Below are 22,491 nucleotides of genomic sequence, written 5' to 3'. Positions count from 1 at the left end.
AGGGTGGGATGGGAAGAGAAATGGGAGGGAGGTTCAAAAGGGAGGGAATATATGTAAACCTATGGCTGATTCATGTTGAGGTTTGACAGAAAACAGCAAAATTCTGTAAAGCAATTATCCTTCAATAAAAAAGAAATTAATTAAAAAATAAATAAAAATAAATAAAGAGGGAGAATTAAAATATAAATATTATAAATCTTATGTTAATATACTAAATAAAGTTTGTTTAAAAAAACCCAACTCCTGCTATTTAATTATAAGAATATGGGTGGTTCTCAAAGCATTTGGTTAAATTGGAACTATGTTTTATAAGAAATCTGTGACTGCATTCAAAATGTAATTTTCAGTCTTACATGGTTACTTGGTAAAAGCAATTTACTGTTGTGATATGTGAATACATGCCCACCTCACAGCCCTTTCTCACTGCATCCCCTCATTCTGAAACAGTCTTCAACAACACCTTATTCCTCTGTGTTCCTTGCTCAAATGTCACTTCCTCAGCAGACATTCCTGGCTAACTAATCTATAATATTCCTTTAATGTGCTTCAATTTTCTTTAACTCTTTATCACCACCTGACACTGTATCTTGTGTTTGTTTGTATGCTGTCTCCTCACAATGAAGGAAACTCTGTGAAGGCAGCACATCCTTTTCATCAGCTTTATATCCCCAGTTCCTGCCACCTGGTAGATGCTCAATAAATATTTACTGAATAAATGAATCAATGGTATTTACAGATTTGCCAATTCTGGAAGCTCACTTAAGTTTTATTCATTGGCAGAAATTATACAAATTCTTTTTCTTGAGTTATCTTCCTATATTAAAAAAAAAAAAAACTTCTGGATCCACTTAAAGTCACTGAAAGAAAATTTAAAATATGAAGGTACAAAAATAGCCTCATTCTGAACATATTTTCAAGCCTTACTAAGTCAGCACTTTAAACATGTCTTTCTAGATTGCTGAATTAGAATGAAATATTATCAAAGGCAATACTGGATTAGCATTGTTAATCAGGCATTTGTATTGCTAGGTTTCCTGACCACAGCAAGATCAGAGTTTTTTAAACAGAGGTGAGAGATGAAACACTTCTGAGTATAGCTCAGCAGTGGACGTGCCTGGGAAAATGGCATTGGGGTCAAAGATAAAGTTAAATACTTAAGTTTTCCAACCATGAGAGTAGAAAGAAAAAAGTGCCTTTACGTTTTCTTCCCCTTATCTTCCTCCTCCTCCCCTTGCTGTTCTCCATTCTCCTCTTCTTTATCCCCTTCCTTCTCTTTCCCACTTTCTTTCTGGAATCCTTTTGTGAAGAAACCCCACTGGGGGGAAGCATGGAGCTAGTTTTATCAGAAAAGAGCATCAGAAAACAAAACTTAAAAATAGTGTGGCTGTTTCAAGATATGAATGCCACTATTCTTAGAAAGTCTTTTTGTATTTTTAGAACTACAAATTGAGCAGAGAGATGACAAATGGCGTCAGGGGATGTAGATGCATGACCGACTGGCAGGACTTGTCCAGACAGGGCAGTTGGTATTTATTTCACTTTAAATGTCTTCAGCTCATAAGAAGAGGACCAGTAAAGAAAGTGTCCTAGCATGAACTGTGCTTTGATGATGTATTTCCTTATCTTATTTATTAACTTCCTAGTCACATAAATTATGCAATTTCAGCTTTTATTTCATTTAGGTTTAGTAAAAAGTGATAATGGATTACTGAAATAAAATCTCAGGAGTTAGAAACTGGGTAATGCTAAAGTTAAAAGTGTGACATATTGTCTTGAATTGATGCTTTAAGGAGAGAATCATGTTTATCTCAGAAAAAATCTTAAGTGTCTTACTGAGTATGGGATAATATTTAGTTATTTTTTATTTCTATGTATTAAAATATATCTCAAAAAACTGCAATGTCTTAGCATTACAATTTAAAATTATTATATGTATATAAATGTCTGTTTATAGACTGAGATTCTTGCATATAATTAAATGCAATAATCAGATAGGTGTCAGCATAAATACATGAGTTTGCATTTTTCTTAGAAAGAAATATGTAGATTTCATTTAATAAGTTCCAGAGGGAGAGACCACCCAGAGAAACTTGCCATTGAAAATTAGTTGCTATGATGGTATGACTGTAGACAAACCATCTCCACGGTAATTTAAATAGCTTTAGGCATGAGATGTGAGAATAAGCACCTCAAATTCGAGATAGATGTGAAAAACAAGTCACTGTATACTCTGACGTATTCAGGTTGGTGGAAGAGTAATTTGCTTTAATCCTCTGCAGCAACTCTGAGCTCCAGAAAAGGCAGACAGTTGAGAAGTAGCAGAACAGAACTCCAAACTGTAGGCAGAGAGATCTTTGAAAACACAAATCTGTTACAGTCATGGCCTTTTATCTTTATAGAGACACAAACCTTCATCTCTTTGTACTGATTTCAGGTTCAAGACCAAAATCTTTATCCTGGGTCCAATAAAGCTCTTTCAGACCTCATTCCACCTTCTTTTCCTGCTTCTATTTCGATCACCCTCTTTTTCCTCTGTTCCAGAAACAGTGAATTTCTTTCATTTGCTCAAACGAGCCATGTCTCCTCCGGCTACAAGCTCTTCCTGCTGCTTGGTAGCTGTGGAAGGCCAGAGTTCCCTTGCCCACTGAACTCCCATTCATTTATCAGATTTCATGTATCACTTTCTCATGGAAGCCTTTTGGCCTTTTGGGCTAGTTCAGCCCCCCAGTTGCAAACTCTGAAGGTGTCATGTACATTTCCTTTGCTGTATGATATTTGATTAATGCTTTTTACCAAACCTGACTGTAAGCTCCATGTGGGCAGGGACTGGGTCACATTTAGGTCTTTATTGTACTCACAACTCTAGTATTTTGTCTGTGAACCCACTCTCTCTCCCTCCATCATATATACTGCTGATTTTTGAATAGTGACTCTGAGATTCTCATAAAACTCTACACCCTACCAATTCCTCCTCTTCAACCTACAGCCAGAGATTGGAGCTATGCATCAAGCTCTGAGAGATAGTCTACCACCAAGAAAAGTAAGATGGCATTTGAAAGGAGCTTAGTAGTTATGCATGCAAAATGCTACAGCTTTCTCAAAACTCATCAGAGGACAAGAAAAATAAAATGTAAAAGAAAATCTCATTCCAAACCAAGAAAACCGGAGAAGTTGAAAACTTGCAAGCCACATTTTAGGCTATGCATGTGACATAGACTTCTATGCTGAATTTGCTGTAGTTGTCTATTTTAAAATAAATGCAAATAAAGTGTTGAGATTGGTATACAAAGAGTGAAAAAAAAAATTCTCCATAATTAATGTTTAGTGTGTTCACTGTTGGCTAATAATAAGGCCACCTTCTGAGATCAAAATGACACCTAAAAGAGGGTCATTGTGCCTTAATTGGCAGGAAACAGTGGGAAAAGGAAAATAGTGTCATGGCTTAATTACCGGTGGCACCAATTGTTACCTCATATGTAAATACTTTCTTCATCAATTTCCTCAAAGAGGAAATTTCCTGATAAAAGAGAGATGATTGCAATGCTTCCAAGTGTGGGAGATTTCTGTAATGAGAAGTTGTTTCTCTTTTCTTTTCATAGCTTGTCAGACTAGAGGTCATCTAATCTACATTCTTTATTAGCTGGTGAGAAAATATGCTTGAATTGTGAATCACAATATCCAAATAAGTAGGTGCTTTGTTGCATTTAGATTGCCTTGTGTCTCTCTATGTGTATGTACATGCATACATATGGCCTTTAATTTTAGTGAGATGGTACACAGTTTACTAATTTCCAAAAGATGTCTAGACATTAAGCCACCATTGTAAGAATAAGACATCGCCTTAACTAAACAGTCAGGGTAAGAAATACAAAGAGGGGAAAGATAAAGAGAAAGGACAACTGGAAAGAAAAAATTTGAGAGTGCCGTGCATGTTACTCATCCCCTTTTAAAGGTTATTTACTTTATTGCCCATGAAATCTGAGGCTCAGTCTGGATTTGCTAACATTGCTATGTATGGATATTGATACAGTATACACAGATATTTTATTATGATGAACCAAGAAGCAGCTATATATGCTGAGAAAACTGGGAGGAACTACAACTGTGTACCGACATCTGGGTAGGAACAGAAAAAGGTTCTAGACTTAAAAGCTACAGACAGATATCTACAAATGATGCCTTGGACATGTGATGTAGCTTACTGACTGCCATTTTATGATGAAAACCACAGCTGTACAAATAAGGGACTGCATTGATACAATACATTATACATGGAAAATGTTTTACATTTTAGAAAAAATGATAGATCATTTCAATAAATTGTCTAGAGCTATATCTGTAATTCCTATAAAAATATTCTAAGTTCACAAAATATGTGTGAATTTAATAGAAAATTTTATCTGTTGGTATTAATCCCCCCTCCCCCCCACCCATTACTCAGGGTGAGGTAATCAAATATTTCGTGTTTTACATAAAGGCATGTTCTAAAAATAAGGTTTAAAATGTTCACTCTGGTTATTCTATCATTCTGGTTATTTATGGTATAGTTAATTGCAAGACCTCAGACATATTTTTTGGCCTTTGTTAGTTTTTCTTGATGTGAAAATTGTAAGAAATTTTTGAAAATAAGATCCAATACACTAGTTTAGCAGTGGGAGTAGAATAAATTACAGCTCTAAGGGGAATCTCAAACATGAAATTATGGCATCATTAGAAGCAAATTATATTAATAAGATAATAACTAAGAATTGTCCTTCCCAGGTGGTGCTAGTGGTAAAGAACCCACCTGCCAATGTAGGAGACATAAGAGATGCAGGTTCAATCCCTGGGTCAATAAGATTCCTTGGGGAGGTCATGGCAACCCACTTCAGTATTCTTGCTTGAAGAATCCCATGGACAGAGAAGCCTGACAGATAACTGTCCACAGGGTCACAAAGAGTCGGACACGACTGAAGTGACTGAGCACACACTCAACTAAAAATTTATTTACCAATACATTTAAGACTGAGATACTAGGAGGATACAGAAACTGATCAAATTTAGGATGGTAGAAACCTGGTGTGATCTTGATAAGAACTAAGATCAAAGTAACCATATTTTGAATTATTTCTTATAGGACTAAGGTATAACTGAAGGGAGTGCCTGCTATGTTATTACACAGTAGCCCAGAGTGTGGGCTCCAGATTCAAGATGCTTTTATTTGGCAAGTCACTTTTCTGTATAACCCGATACCAAACTTACAGGGTTGCTCTGAGGATTAGATGATGTTAACATATTTAAAGATCCTAGCACAAGCCTAGCACATAGCAAGTTGCTCTAAAATGTTTTCTACGCTCTTATAAACTGCCACCACTATTAGTGTTAACAGTCTGTGAGGAATTGTGGAGAGGATATAGGAAACAGAAGAAATTGTGGAGAGGATATAGGAAACAGAAGAAAACAATATTCAAAGAGAATAAAATAGAGTGTATAACTATAGCCTTGAGAACTTGATATTGATTCTTGACCAAAGAAAAAGAAATAAAGAAAAAAGAGTGGCCATCAGAAGCAAGATGGAGTCATTTGAAATGAATCATATCAGTTCAAGTAAAAATTTTTTGACAGAAATGTGACAGAAATGTAGACAGATAATCAACCTCACACTTCAGCACCGAATATCATTGGGTATAGGGTTTCTGAACTTTAGTCAATAGAAAAGCTCTTTTTTTTTCTTATACTTGTGACATAAGAAACAGATGCTTGAACAGCTAATTAGAAAAATAATCAGTTGGGGAGCACTATTCAAAGGGTTCAGATCAATGAATTGGTGTAAATATATAAGGGCTTCCCTGGTAGCTCAGAAGGTAAAGAATCTGACTGCAATGCAAGAGACACAGATGTGACCCCTGGATAAGCATATAAGAGAATTTCTAACATGTTTCAGAATTCAGCTTTGATTGTCCCCTATGGAATATTGTTGCCGTTCAGTCACCAAGTCACGTCTGACTCCTTGCGACCCCTTGGACTGCAGAACGCCAGACTTCCCTGGTTCCTCACCATCTCCTGGAATTTACTCAAGTTCATGTCCATTACATTGGTGACACCATCCAGCCATCTCACCCTGTGCCATCCTCTTCTCCTTATTCAATATATTAATTTATAAAATGTGTCCCCTATAGAATATGCTTTATAAATTAACATATTGAATGATTATTACTATAACGATAATGAAAATAAGAAAAATTTAAGATTACTTATTTTCTATCCACAGACCAGTCTCTCCATTTATTTTTAATAAGACCCCTGTTTTCTTCAGCTGTGAACTCTATAGCAGTCATATGCTCAAGGGTAAAAAAATCACCCCAAACCCTAGAATCATGACTGATATAAGACAATCATTGTGCCACCACATCAGTTACCAATGATTTATTTGGAGATGGGCATAAGAGAACATTTTGATCTTTCGGGAGAGTTGACTGGGAAAGTTTCTGAGAGATATGACAAAGACAATGTTTCTTAAGGTCTTTGTACCTTATCATGAAGAAAAGATGGCTGAACATGCCAAGGTCATCTAGAAACCATGGTGGGAAGAAGCCAACACACTGAATTATAGCAGGGAAGAAAGATAAAAAGGGCCCAGTCATTGATAATGTCCTTGAACCACTGAATAAACTAACCCCTGGACATATGTGGGAAGTAGAATTTCCCTCCTACGACAATTGAAACTGAGTTTTTCTCTGATGTCCTTGACTTTAGCATTTGCATTCTTAGTTATTACAATACACAGTTTTTCCAATTAAGATACAGAAAGAGAAATTATAAACTTTTTACAAGGATAGCAAATATGCTGAGTGGCAAATTAAAATCCCAAGAACTTTGAAAGACAGATGGTGTTCGTTGAAGGTGCTTTTTCCTTGAGGGCTTTTGTTGGTCTAGGCTATCTTGAGTTCCACATCTGATGACCTTGTAAGAAATTGTGTGTGGAGTCAAAGCTGAGAATCCAATAAAACACTGTGTGTGGGTGGGGTGGATTAATGCAGAAACTCTGAGGGCCCAAAGCCCTATTACTTCAGGGTAAGTGTGAACAAGGTGTTCAATCTGCCTCTACCCATACTCTTACTTCTAGGCTCTTATAAGAAAAGTTTCTCTGCCACTTCACAGAGCAGGGCTTCCCAGTAGGTGCAAGTGGTAAACCCTCCTGCCAACACAGGAGACTTAAGAGTCATGGGTTCAATTCCTGGGTTCAGAAGATCCCCAGAAGGAGGGCATGGCAACCCTACTCCAGTATTCTTGTCTGGAGAATCTCATGGAAAGATGAGTTTGGAGGGCTACAGTCCATGGGGTCACAAAGGGTCAGACACAACTGGAGAGACTTAGCATGTGGCAGAGCAGGAGGAAATAAAGAAGGCCCTTTAGAAATTATTGTTATATATAGAATTTTGAACTGAGTTGTAGCAAAAATTTTTATCACTTGGGAAGTAATAATCAACACTCCCCAACAGCAACAAAATAATCCTCCAACTATGAACAGTTTTCCATACAAATACTGTGTGCTGTGTTTAGTTGTTCAGTTGTGTCTGACTCTTTGTGACCCTTTTGACTTGTAGCCACCAGGCTCCTCTGTCCATGGGTCTTTCCAGGGAAGAATACTGGAGTGGGTTGCATATCTTCCTCCAGGGGATCTTCCTGACCCAGGGATCAAACCTGTGTCTCCTGTTTCTCCTTCATTGCAGGTGGATTCTTTACCTGCTGAGCCATTAGAGAAGCCCACACCAATACTAGCCAAAAGTAACAGGTGCATCTCAGTTGCATGTGTGCGTGCTCACAGCTCTCTTAGTATCAGACATAACTGTATAGAAGGATTGCTGGTGACAGAGCCATCCATTTCATAGAGATAAAAAATTCAATTCTCAGAGGAGCTATAAAAATTATAGGCATGTGGATATCATATATCCATAGTCCTTATATAGATATCAAGTATTCATATAGGGATAAATACAAAATATATGAAGGAATAATTTTTAGAACTACTACAATAAGTGAGCTTCCCAGGTGGCACAAGTGGTGAAGAACCTGCCTGCCAAAGTAGAAGATATAAGAGACATGGGTTCTATCCTTGGGTTGGGAAGATCCCCTGGAGGAGGGCATGGCAACCCGCTCCAGCAATCTTGCCTGGAGACTCCCGTGGACAGGGGAGCCTGGTGGGCTATAGTCCACAGGGTTGCATAGAGTTGGACAGGACTGAAGTGACGCCACACACATACCCACCACAATAAATACATAAGTCATAGATTTTAGAAGCCATCTCTCATTAGTTGATAGAACAAGCATATCAAACAATAAGTATGATATGAACAATATGACTAGCATATTGTTGACCTAGTAGATTCTAAAACTCAAGAATATACATACTTTTAAAAAATATATGAGACTTTTTTTAAAGTTATCTTCTCCCTAAGTAAAATTTCAAAAAATTTAAAAGGACTGAAATGATGTGTAACATGTTATCTCACTAAAGTGCAAAAGTAATTTTTAAAAGTTTAATAATATCTTCATAAAGTGGTAAATAGGAAACACAGTTTTATATAATTATTAGGTAAAGAAAAATCATAAGTGGAAATTATGATTTAAAATGAGAGGAAATTAGAGGCTATTTTAAACAATAATAATCAATAGTAGGGTAGAAAATCTAAAACTATACCCAAGGAAAAGAAATGCAAAAAAGCAAAATGGTTGTCTGAGGAGGCCTTACAAATAGCTGAGAAAGGAAGAGAAGTAAAAGGCAAGGAAAAATCAAAAGATATATCCATCTGAATGCAGAGTTCCAAAGAATAGCAAGGAGAGATAAGAAAGCCTTCCTCAGTGATCAATGCAAAGAAATAGAAGAAAACAACAGAGTGGGAAAGACTAGAGATCTTTTCAAGAAAATTAGAGATACCAAGGGAACATTTCATGCAAAGGTGGGCACAATATAGGACAAAAACTTTATGGACCTAACAGAAGCGAAAGAGATTAAGAGATGGTAAGAATACACAGAAGAACTGTACAAAAAAGGTCTTAATGACCCAGATAACCATGATGGTGTGATCGCTCACCTAGAACCAGACATATTGGAGTGCAAAGTCAAGTGGGCCTTAGGAAACATCACAAGGAACAAAGCTAGTGGAGGTGATGGAATTCCAGTTGAGCTATTTCAAATCTGAAAAGATGATGCAGTAAAGTGCTGCACTCAATATGCCAACAAATTAGGAAAACTCAGAAGTGGCCACAGAACTGGAAAAGATCAGTTTTCATTCTAATTTCAAAGAAGTGCAAAACCAAAGAACATTCGAATTACAGCACAATTGCACTCATTTCACATGCTAGCAAATTAATGCTCAAAATTCTGCAAGCTAGGCTTCAACGGTAGGTGAACTGAGAACTTTGAGACGTTCAGTTGCCAACATTTGTTGGATCATAGAAAAAGCAAGAGAATCCCAGAAAAACATCTACTTCTGCTTCACTGACTATATTAAAGCCTTTGACTGTGTGGATCACAACAAACTGGAAAATTCTTAAAGAGATGGGAATGTCAGACCACCTGACCTTTTCCTGAGAACTATCTATGCAGGTCAAAAGCAACAGTTAGAACCAGACACAAAACAACAGACTGCTTCAAAATTGGAAAAGGAGTACATCAAGGCAGTATATTGTCACCCTGCTTATTTAACTTACATGCAGAATACATCATGTGAAACACTGGTCTGAAAGAAGCACAAGTGGGAATCTTGGGCTCCAAAATGACTGCAGATGGTAACTGCAGTCATGAAATTAAAAGATGCTTCTTCCAAAGAATTGATGCTTTTGAACCAAATAACACTGATTCTGTTTGATATTATATACATGAATTATGCAAACAATGAAAAAACTCAGGACAGTTTCTGGATACAAAATTAGTACCTAACAATACATCAATTTACAATGCTACGTCAGCTACAAACAGAATATACAACTCTAGACTATAACATTCACAATAGCAATGAAAATATCAAGTATTTAGGAACAAGTCTAACAAAAGTGTGCAAGCTCTCTAGATAAAAATATGACAATTTTTTGAAAGGCACTCAGTTCAGTTCACTCACTCAGTTGTGTCTGACTCTTGCAACCCCGTGGACTGTAGCCCACCAGGCTCCTCCGTCCATGGGAGTTTCCAGGCAAGAGTACTGGAGTGGGTTGCCATTTCCTTCTCCAAAAGCATGGCAGTGACTCAAGATGTAAAATGTAGAGTTAATATATGATCTGGAAAGTCTACTCCTAGGCATATACCCAAGAGAAATGAGAACATATGCCCACAAAAAGACTTACACACAAATATTTATAGTAGCATTATTCAAAATAGACCAAAAGTAGAAAAAATTCAAATATGGATCGACTGATTAAATGATAAATGTGGTATATTCATACAATAGAATATCATTCAGTAATAGAAATAAATGATATGCTATAAATATATAAATATATTAAATACATAAATACATAAATAAATATAAGCTATAATTTAGATACATCTTGAAAAATTATGCTAAGGAAAGGAAGCCAGTCCAAAGAAATAAAAAAGACCACAGATTGTACGATTCCATATTTATTAAATGTTCAGACTAGATCATCTACAGGGACAGAAAATCAATTTTTGTTGTCTAGGCTCCAGAGATTGGCACAGAGAGATGAGGAGTGACTGCTGAAGGCCACGAAGTTTGCTTTTTGTGATGATTAAAGTATTCTTAGCTTGTAAGGATGGCAGCATGGATCCGTGATATACTTAAAAGGACTGCATTGTACATTTTAAATGGGTGAATCATATGGTATGTGACTCTCAATATAGCTGCTAGGAAAAAATGGCCCCCAAATTAGAATAAAGAAGTAGAAAGTACTGGGAAACAGATTTTGGCTCAATATATTTAAAAAAGCTATGTAAATAAATTCCTAGCTGAGAGAATGATCTGCCTCTTTATATGCTGAGTTCTTCCTCACTCCAGATGTTTAAACCTAGATATGATACAATGTAATTGGATTTTATAATTAATATTGTCAGAACAAATCAATTCCTTTGTGGGATGAGATAGGACTGAAATATATGAATAGAATAGTTAATAAAATATGGAAAGACTATATGGTCTTTATTAAATTGCATTTGAATCAATTGTCTTTTTAAAAACAAGGTATAATGGACATATTAATATAACATATTATTATATTATGTCCTCATGACATCTATTTTATAAGTTTGTATCTTTTGGGCCTATTCACTCTTTTCACCCACCCCTACCCCTTTCCCTCTGGCAACCACCAATCTGTTCTTTATATACGAGCCTGGTTTTTGCTTTGTTTTGTTTTTCTTATTTTTTAGATTCCACACATAAATGAGACCATACAATATTTGTCTTTTTCAGACTTTTTTCACTTATCATAATGATCTCAAGATCCATCCATGTTGTTACAAATTTCACTCTTTTTTTTATGTCTAAATAATACTCCAGTATGTGTGTGTTTATCACATTGTCTTTATCCATTCACTTATTAATGAACACTTAGGTTATCTCCATATTTTGACTACTGTAAATAATGTGGCAATGAACACGTGGGTGCATATATCTTTTTGAATTAGTGTGAAATAAGCCATTTAAACCATTTGGCTCAGTACTTAACATATGGTAAGGGCTCTATAAACATTTATTTAAAAAGCCCAAACAAAAACATATGGCTCTGTCATCAAAATGGGTAGCTTTTAAGCAAAGTTTTAGAAATGCTGTGGAAAGTTAGGGAAGAAAACTGGATTTTACCAGAAGAACGCTTGTGGGATTTATTTATATTTACTTTGATCACAGCACAATTTTCCTCCTTCCAGCTATCCGACTTGTCCTCAGCTTAGGAGGTGTAGAGGTTGGACTGGCAAACAGGGATTTCTAGGCATGCATAAATATGTCACTTCACATATGCCCCTTGAGGCCAAGGATATATCTGTTTAGTGAACTGGCAGAAGACAAAAGAATATCTGTTTTGTATATTTGTCAGAACACATTGCTGTCTTTCTATGGACATATGTAGAACCTTATAGGGCATTATACAGATTAAAGTCTTGAAATAACTGATGGAATCTGTCATTTTATTCTTGATGCTTAAAGTATATCCTGGCAAGATAAATCCAACAAAACAGTGAACATTTCAGCTTCAGTGCTCATACTAAAACTATAAAAGCATGAATAAGTCCTATCTTGGATGCCTGTATACCTTAAATTTTATTCTCAGATTCCTACAACAGATTTTGTCTTTGGGCTGATAGAGCAGTCATAATCTGACTTCTGAATTTGTAGCTGGGGTGAATGTACAACTCTCATATTCAGATGCTAGTTCAATAATGCTTTCATTGATCTTTAAGTTGAAATAAATCTGAGTTTTAGAGACTAAAATAATGGTTAAGTTAATAAATAGTTGTGATGTCTAGTGATATTTTTCCAATTTTTGAAATTTTTGGTACATTCTAAAAATGTGCACAGGGAACAAAAACATTTTTAGAATAGCAATAGGCCTCTATCTTTTAAATTGTTTTATTCTGACACTAAAATATATAATTTAAGTATAAAGAAAGCCACCAAGGTTTATAACTATCTTAAAGGATTTCTTTATTATTATATCTTGCTATAAAAGCATTTATCTCCACTCATTATTAAAACTGAGCTGTTCAAAAGAGGTAAATACCTATCTACAGAATTTCGGTCTTCTCTTCAGTCTCCATACTCAATACCTGAATTCAGGTTCTCAGAATTGCTTACCTTCTTCCCAGTTATCTAGTTTATTTTTTTTTTTTCTTCTCTCAGTCTTTGTATTAATATTACTTTCCCTTAAATCTTCTCAACCATCACATATATGGCCATTATCAGTGTTTCTGATATAATTCTACCAATGCTGTAAGAAAAAGATGAGAAGTTTTTTTTTTTAATAGTTGCTTTCTCTTACTACCAAAACCAAAATTAATTTATCTCTTATATGCGTTCCTTAGCACTAAAGTACTTTCCTTAAATTTAGCATGTACTATATGATCTTTCACAGTTTAAAAAAAAATGCATGTGTTGTTCCATGCTGTTAAATTGAGAGCTCTTTGAAAAATGAGATTGTGTCTATTTTTAAAAAAATATAGCATCCAAACTTACCATGATCCTGGTTCCTTGGATATGAAATGAAAGAGATGTATTAGAGTGAAGAGAGGTAAACAATTTTTAACATATATTAAAGGTAAAGCTGTTGGAAATTGCTGATGGTTTAGATGTAACATGAGAGAAAAAATCAAGATAAATGGTTTGTTTCTGTCTTAGAAAACCAGAACTATTTAGTGAGATGTAGAAACATAAGGAATATTGCATTTGTGTGTGTATATGTGTGTGTGAGAAGCAAAAACTCTGTTTTGTAGACGTTAACGGAGCAGTTAATCGTGGATGAAATGTACATTTGAAAGTCATTAAGTTACAGTTAATATTTAAATGTCATTGGAATGGGGATGGGGAAACAGTGGAAACAGTGACAGACTTTATTTTTTTGGGCTCCAAAATCACTGCAGATGGTGACTGCAGCCATGAAATTAAAAGATGCTTGCTCCTTGGAAGAAAAGTTATGACCAACCCAGACAGTATATTAAAAAGCAGAGACATTACTTTGCCAACAAAGATCCATCTAGTTAAAGCTGTGGTTTTTCCACTAGTCATGAATGGATGTGAGAGCTGGACTATAAAGAAAACTGAGCACCAAAGAATTGATGCTTTTGAACTGTGGTGTTGGAGAAGACTCTTGAGAGTCTCTTGGACTGCAAGGAGATCTAACAAGTCCATCCTAAAGGAAATCAGTCCTAAATAGTCATTGGACGGATTGATGCTGAAGCTGAAACTACAAAACTTTGACTATCTGATGGGAAGAACTGACTCATTGGAAAAGACCCTGATGCTGGGAAAGATTGCGGGCAGGAGGAGAAGGGTTGGCAGAGGATGAGGTGGTTGGATGGCATCACTGACTCAATGGACATGAGTTTGAGTAAGCTCCAGGAATTGGTGATGGACAGGGAGGCCTGGTGTGCTGCAGTCCACAGGGTTGCAAAGAGTTGGACACGACTGGGCGACCGAACTGAACTGAGCTGAACTGGAATGGTAGAGATAAAGTAAGGAGATATTATACATACAGAAGAAAAGTTTGCCCAGAAATAATCTTAGGGATTCTTCCACATTAAAAAAGAAGAAGATGAGCAACTGAAAAAAAAGGACTAAGAAAAGGAGTTGATAAAATGGGAGTTGGTATGAAGAGCATGATATCTCAGAAACTGATAGGTAGTATCATGATGCTTTGTTGTGACCTTATAATTTAAAGTTTGATTGAAAGGGGGTTAAAAGTGAGCAAAAAGTAAAGAAGAGAAATGGTGAATGTAAACATTTTCAGACAGTTTGTATGGCAATGGATCTAAAAAGGGAGGTGGTAACTGTATATGGATATACATCAAGGAATGTTTGAAGACAGGCAATAATACAGCATGTATGTTGAAGGCAATGGTTAGTGTAGAAAACAGCTGGCAATAAGGAGAAGGAGAGAAGATAGAGGAGGAGAGAAGATAACCTCAGAAGTGAAATCATGAGAACATTAGAGGTCACATGATCAAAAGCGTAGGGGAAGAATTGGCCTTTAATAAAAGGATGGGCTTTTGGAATGAAGGAAAAAAGTCAGCGTAAGCAGCTGCTTATGTTGTAAGTATTGCTGTGGAAGGCTGATGGATTGGAGTGGGAATGTAGGGGAGTTCTTGCTTGAAGACTATGAAAGATGTGAGTTTGTTGGTTGAAAGAGGGGCAGTAAAGGAATGTATGAGCAGAGAGGGTAAAGGACACAATTTCCATCTCCAGAGTGGGGAAGCAAATTTACTAGGAATAAAGAGTAGGATGACTAGGCAAAGTTGAATGCCTATTTGAGGTTTAGGATCATGAATTTAAAGTGAAACTAGTTAGCCCAGGTATGTACCTTTCTCAGCAACATTGAGCTTCTTGATTTGGCAGTTTGGAGAAGGCAGATACCTGGGCTCAATCAAAAACCTGGAGTTTTGCCAGATGTGTATGCCCGTGGAAGGGAAGGATGTCTTCAAGAAGAGATTATAATTATGATCAAGGAATATAAGCTTAGTAAGGAATGAAAGGGAGAATGAAGCAACAGATAATGGAATTGAAGAGGAGTGAATGGACTGTAGGTCTCAATGAATAATTAGTGCCTGTGGAGTCTCTATGATGTTGGATATTAAATGATTAATTGGTAATGTAAATGAACTACTGTTGGAGGTTAATGATGTTATATAGGAAGTATCACAATATTGTCTAAACATTTTAGACAATGTTTTCTTGGACACCAATTAGGATGTGACTCCCTGTGGTAAAAACATGAAAAAATACACAAATAATAAAAGTAAATAAATAATCTTTCTTCTATTCCTAAATTGTGCAGAATGCTGGTAATGGGCAGGGAAATTCAGCCACAGAGTATTTTAGATTAAAGAATAAGTGGGCTGAAGCTTTACAAAAGAGGCCAGATGTGGTTTTGGAGACTGTAATCAAACAGAGAAAGGCCTTTCTTTGAAATCAACTGAAAAAAGATTTAATACAACAAGTTTGGATACTGAGCATGTGTGTAATCATAATCAAAGGATAAACCTACAGAAGAGACACTTATTTTGCTACAACTTTATGAAGAGGATCAACAGACCTTTAGAAAAGGTACCTAGCTCAAATTTTATGTTTTCTCAAAAAAAAGAAAAAGAAAAAGAAAGCAATATGAGTGAAGACATGGAATGTAGGGATATATTTTCTGAATAACTTGAGCCACTGTATATTAATTTAAGAAAAGCCAATAGTTAGAAGCTTACTAAAACCACAAACACAAAAATTGACTTTGGAAATTTAACTTATGTAATTCTTGGCCCTTATAACTACTGTTATAATAGCATCTGATGTCTTTCTCTCATAAAAGTCTCAAGAACAGACATGAATAGAAATGAACTTTCTAATACGTAATGTTAAAAGTTAAGATACTTAACATCCTATTGCTATTTTCTTAGTTTTTTTAAAAATATATTTTTGTACTTAAAAAAATGTTTTTGGATTTTTGTGCAATATTTTTCCATTTAACAATATTTTTCTACCAAGGTTTTGGATTCCTCAATCCTGATATCTCCTATTATGGTTTTAAAAAAATTAATGCTAATGTATTTTCAAAAGCCTCATTTGGAATTTGAGCTATAGTTACTATTCACAGCTGTGTGTGGGGTAGATGGGAAAGGCTGCCAGGTCAAATACAGGATACTCAGTTTAATTTGAATTTCAGATAAAATTTGAATTTCAAATATTGCCTGGAACGTACTTAGACTCAAGAAGTATTTATTGTTTATCTGAAATGCAAATGTAACTAGGTGTCCTGTATTCTTCCTTGCTAAATCTGACAGGCCTAGATGGGAGGGAATGCCAGCAAGCTTTCCTCTTCTGTCCCTTTCCCGGTGCTATCTCACCAAAAGATATGTCCAGCATATCTAGGACAAACCAGAGTGCTATATATCAAGTTCTGAGTATAGAAGCCATTCACGACTAGACTGAGACACAGTTAAAATGCCAACCAAAGACAAACATAGAGAAGAAAGTAAAGCAATGGGTTGTAATGTGTGGCTCAGAGTCCAGGCCCTCAGGGTCTGACTAGTCAGGGCTGGGTCATATCACTGCTCAGAATTCCACTCTCATGCCCTGGCTCTCTGAGAGATTCAGTTTCATCACCAAGTAAAATGGAGATGATAATATAAAACTTTTAAAGTTTTTGCAAGGATTAAGTATGGTTATATCTACAAAATACTTACTACAGGTACACAATGTATCATCAACTGTTAACCAATGCTTACTTTCTAGTAACAGCATTTACAAATTCTATTGTGAGACAGAAACTTATGACAATAATGCGTTCTGCTCAGAGTCAAAAGATTAGCTTCAATGTTGCTTGCATACTGTATATTTCTGTTTAACCATCAGATTTTTAATTAAATCTGTGTGTAACAGTCACTGATTTAACTATTAATACTTATATACCTATATGAAGTCTCATATTATATTTATAAACAAATGAAATTCAGTAAATCAGTAGCATTGTTGATATTAATTCCTTATTCATATTTCTAAAGACTTATCCATTAATTAGACTGATAGCTATTAAAGTGATAAGAAGCTGCCAATATGTCTAATTCGATGTGGAAAGGTAGTAAATTGGGCTCAACATAATTTTTCCCATTAGGGTTCATTACTCTTAATATTTTAAACTATATTAGATATATATATATTCTCAAAAAGGCTTATGAAGGCAGTCAATTCTAAAAATCTTGGGCATAGAACAACTGTGCTCAGAAAAATGATGTAGAAGTTGGTGTATATAACCAGATAAATGAAAGTTACACAAATGTCTAAAATATTTTTCTTGATATTGCCTTCTAATAGTCATGATTGAATGACCTTCACATTCTCTTTTGTTGGGAGTGCAAATGAGTAGGCTAAAATACATTATAAACTTTTTAGATGCAATTTTTAGCACTGTGGGATTTTAAAATGATGGCACCCTTGAAACGATATTGGTGGGGAAATGCTCTGAAAACCAGTACCTGCATTAACATTTTTAATAAAAATAATTATTAAAATTTCTAAAATAGTGGGCAGTACCACAACTACCTCATTAATAAGGAAAGAATGTCATTTCTCTACCCTGTGATCTTTTGGCTAAATCCCAACTAATGTTGAACTTTTTTATTGTCATTCAAAATTCCAATTCATAGCTAATTGTTGCTATTTCACCCTCAGTTCTATTTGGCATTGTCAGAGAAATTATTTAAAAGTATTGAAATTCAAGATGCCTGGGGATTAAGTAGAAGAACAAATAATTTCAGTACTCTGTAGGATTTTGAAATTTCTGGCAGATGTTATTTCTAAAAGATGCATTGTTCTAATTGGATATTTTCATTTTAACTGATTTTTACAGCTGATTTTGCCCAGTATATTAAATTCTTGAAGGAGAACAAAATATTCTGTTCTCTTGGAAAAAAATAAACCTAATTGAAATAATGAGCTACTGGTTCCATCAGGTTACTTTGTTGTTACGCTAGCTTTAGTTTTTAAAAATAAAAAATAAGATGTGCTGTAAGTTTTGAGTATACTTTTACTATGAAAATTTTGTCTCCTATTGTGCTTAGAATACAATGTACCTGTCTTTAATGTAACACACTTAATACCATAGGGTGGACACACTCATGAGATTTCTATTTGCAGACAAGGAACCAGAAAAAAGAAAGAATATTTGCCTAGATTTAACTAAAAATATCAAAGCACATGAGACAACATTTTTTAAAATTATTCCCAGAAAATGTAAGACTGCCCTAGAGTGTTGTTTTCAAAACAGATAATTCTGTTTTTAATTTGAAAATAATCATAAAATTTTGCCTAGTGTTGAAAGGTACAAGATCTCAAAATCTGCATCTGCTTGTCAAAGATTCCCATCTGAACTAATGGAACATTATGACAGACTATTAAAAAACATTTTCTTAAGCTAATCTGAATTAATTTTAGAGGTAGCAAGTTTCTTTTTGTTTTTAAATCAGGTTTACTTAATTCTTTGCAATTGAAAATTTACCTTTTTTTTACTCCTCCTGAATTAACTAGAATGTCACCTCTTCATGAAGATGCACCTCAGAAGCAGTCTGCACAATGCCTAACATTTACTAAAGAGTTCAAAAATTCTGTATTTTATGAAAATCTCAACTACCATAAACTCTCAAGATGATATATTTAGTTAAGTATTAACAATCGGTCAAATTCTCTTTTAAGTTTCTAAGAGCACATTAATGAATAAATCACAGTTCTTATGCTCAAGAAGTTTATGGCTTAACGGGGTAAAAAACAATTTAACAGTTCATGAGCCATTTTAATATAGAATGATGTGTGATATAGAAATTAGGAGATTTGCAGAATTTTGTGGGAGCAAAGGGCAACTGTTTTAACCTCAAGGGACCATAGGACATTCCCCAGAGGAGGCAATTTATAATCTGATTTCTAAAATATAATTAGGAGAAAGGAAAATGGTGTCAATAGAAGCATATTAGAAGAGGGAAGTACTTCAGTGACGAGTTCTCAAGGTGCCTTAACAACTTTACTGCCATATTGGAGTTAACGCTAAATTGTGCCTGTAGAGAGACCATGGGTTCTTTACATTTCAGTACCTCTTGTGAGCAGACACACCGACTGCTGGGTTTCTAGACTATCTTTTGCAGAATGTATGTAAAGTGAACAGCTTTGCAAGATGGACATAGCATTTTCTTCTTGGAGCAAAAGCAGGTTTGTTTATTATTCACTATATTACTATCTCCTTCTGAACAAAAGTCAGACTCATTTGCTGCCCATGATCAAAGATTCAAGGTCCTTAAATTTAGGGTTTCTCTTCTGTGCAATCTACTTGATGGATAGGCATTACGAGGCCTCCTTCATATTCCTCTTTGGGATTCCAGGCTCAGAGAAATGGCTCAAATGCTGTTACTTTCATCCCTGCCATTTTTGTAGTTATAAAATTATTTGTCTGTGAATAAAAATCTTGTGTCTTATGTTCAGCATTTATGAAACTGGCAGGCAAACTTATTAGTTAGCAAGTAGGGTACATTTCAGGTCAATAAAAGTCACAATCTTAAACTCTTTAAAATAATTAGAAAATAGTTTCTCTCTATTTTTCTCCTTGACACAGATGGAGAAAAAGAAGATTCTGTAACTCTGTTAGTAAGTGAGTGGTTGCTAATTCATTATATGGTGATTATTGTGGCTAGAACATAATGATTTTGTTTAGGTAAACAAGTGTTGGTGATTTAGTCACTAAGTTGTATCCGACTCTTGTGATCCCATAGACGGTAGCCTGCCAGGTTCCTCTCTCCATGGGATTCTGCAGGCAAGAATACTGGAGTAGTTTGCCATTTCCTTCTCCAGGGGATCTTCCTGACCCAGAGATCGAACCCAGGTCTCCTGCACTGCAGGCAGATTCTTTTCCAACTGAGCTACTAGGGAAGCCCATGTTATTAAATGAAAAACACTCCTATTTGTTCAAAGTTTAATAAACATATTCTTTGCTATAATATGTTTTTTTAAACAGATGGACTGTTTATGGAAAAAGTGATGGGAATTATTATGAAATAAGTGGGAACAATAATTATTATTACTAACAACTTTCTTTCTGCTCTGATACTCTTAAAATGAATTGTCAGAAATATTGTCTATACAATACTTAATGGAAATGAGGATTACTGTAGAAAATATGGCTTAACAGCATATTCATCTACTCATGTCTATTGTTATATGTTATGTACTAAGCACTATTCTAGATATGAGGGACACAGAAATGACTAGGAGACAAATCATTGCTCTCATGGAGCCATAGTCTCACTGAGGGAGAAAGATAATAAGGAAATAGACAGTTGTATACATAATATACCCAGCAGTAATTAATGCTTTGAGTAAAGAAAAAACATGTTTAATATATAAAGAATGATAGTAAGAAAAGGTCATTTTTTAAATAGAATAGTCAGAGAGGACCTCTATGATGAGGTAACATTTGAGCAGAGAACTTTATTAGTGTTTCATAATTCTCAGAATACAGGCCTTTCACCTCTTTGGTCAGATTTATCCCTAATTATTTTTCTTATGCAATTTTAAAAGAGATTGGTTTTTACTTTTCCTTTCTGATATTTCATTGTTAGTGTAAAGAAATAGAACAGACTCCAGACATAAATCTTGTATCCTGCTACCTTGCAGAATTCATTTATCAGTTCTAGTAATTTTTGTGTGGAGTCCTGAGAGTTTTCCATATGGTATGTCTCTGCATATAATGACAACTTTACCTCTCCCCTTCTAATTTAGATAGCTTTTATTTATTTTTATTGAATGATGAAGGACTTTAAACATGTGATTACACTGTAATCAATAAAGAAACTTGGTTACAATAACTAGAATTATGACTGATTATAATCTTAACTCATAAAAACCTTAATTTGTGGCAAAAATCAAGAAGCAAGTAATTGTGAACTGTTTGTCATACCCGAATTTCCTGATGGGAAAACTTATGTTTTCACCTTCCTCTCCTAAAAAGACAAAGGTATGTAAATTTAGACCTGCCCAGCAATTAATGTTCTGATATTGAATCCTGTTTGAACTGACCCAGTTAGTCAATGAGTTCTCTTCATTTAACTTGGTTTGGTTTCAAGTTAAAATCTGAGACTATTTTAAATAGATTTTCCCAAAACACAATTATTCCTATAGAGTTTACCCAAAAACTCTTATCTTAATTTATATTTACTTACAATAAATACAACTTCCTATAGAGTTTACCTCAAATAATGCTCAAAATTCTTCAAGCCAGTCTTCAACAATACATGAATCACGAACTTCCAGATGTTCAAGCTGGATTTAGAAAAGCCAGAGGAACCAGAGATCAAATTGCCAACATCCACTGGACCATTAAAAAGCAAGAGAGTTCCAGAAAAAATCTATTTCTGCTTTACTGACTACGCCAAAGCCTTTGACTGTGTGGATCACAGTAAACACAGTGGAAAATTCTGAAAGAGATGGGAATACCAGGCTGCCTGACCTGCCTTGAGAGATATCTGTATGCAGGTCAGGAAGCAACAGTTAGAACTGGACATGGAGCAACAGACTGGTTCCAAACAGGAAAAGGAGTATGTCAAGGCTGTATATTGTCACCCTGCTTATTTAACTTATATGCATCAGGAGAAACACTGGGCTGGAAGAAGCACAAGCTGGAATCAAGATTGCCAGGAGAAATATCAATAACCTCAGATATGCAGATGACACCACCCTTATGGCAGAAAGTGAAGAACTAAAGAGCCTCTTGATGAAAGTGAAAGAGGAGAGTGAAAAAGTTGGCTTAAGGCTCAACATTCAGAAAACTAAGATCATGGCATCTGGTCCCATCACTTCATGGGAGATATATGGGGAAACAGTGGAAACAGTGGCTGGCTTAATTTTTCTGGGCTCCAGAATCACTGCAGATGGTGATGGTAGCCATGAAATTAAAAGACGCTTACTCCTTAGAAGGAGAGTTACGACTAACTTAGACAGCATATTAAAAAGCAGAGACATTACTTTGCCACCAAAGGTCCATCTAGTCAAAGCTGTGGTTTTTCTAGTAGTCATGTATGGATGTGAGAGTTGGACTATGAGGAAAGCCGAGTGCCAAGAATTGATGCTTTTGAACTGTGGTGTTGCAGAAGACTCTTGAGCGTCCCTTGGACTGCAAGGAGATCCAACCAGCCCATTCTAAAGATCAGTCCTGGGTGTTCATTGGAAGGACTGATGCTGAAGCTGAAACTCCAATACTTTGGCCACCTGATATGAAGAGCTCACTAATTGGGAAAGACCCTGATGCTGGGAAAGATTGAGG

The sequence above is a fragment of the Odocoileus virginianus genome, chromosome 24, assembly GCF_023699985.2.
Source record: "Odocoileus virginianus isolate 20LAN1187 ecotype Illinois chromosome 24, Ovbor_1.2, whole genome shotgun sequence".
In the NCBI taxonomy this organism is placed as follows: domain Eukaryota; kingdom Metazoa; phylum Chordata; class Mammalia; order Artiodactyla; family Cervidae; genus Odocoileus; species Odocoileus virginianus.
This window is presented reverse-complemented; position numbering follows the sequence as displayed.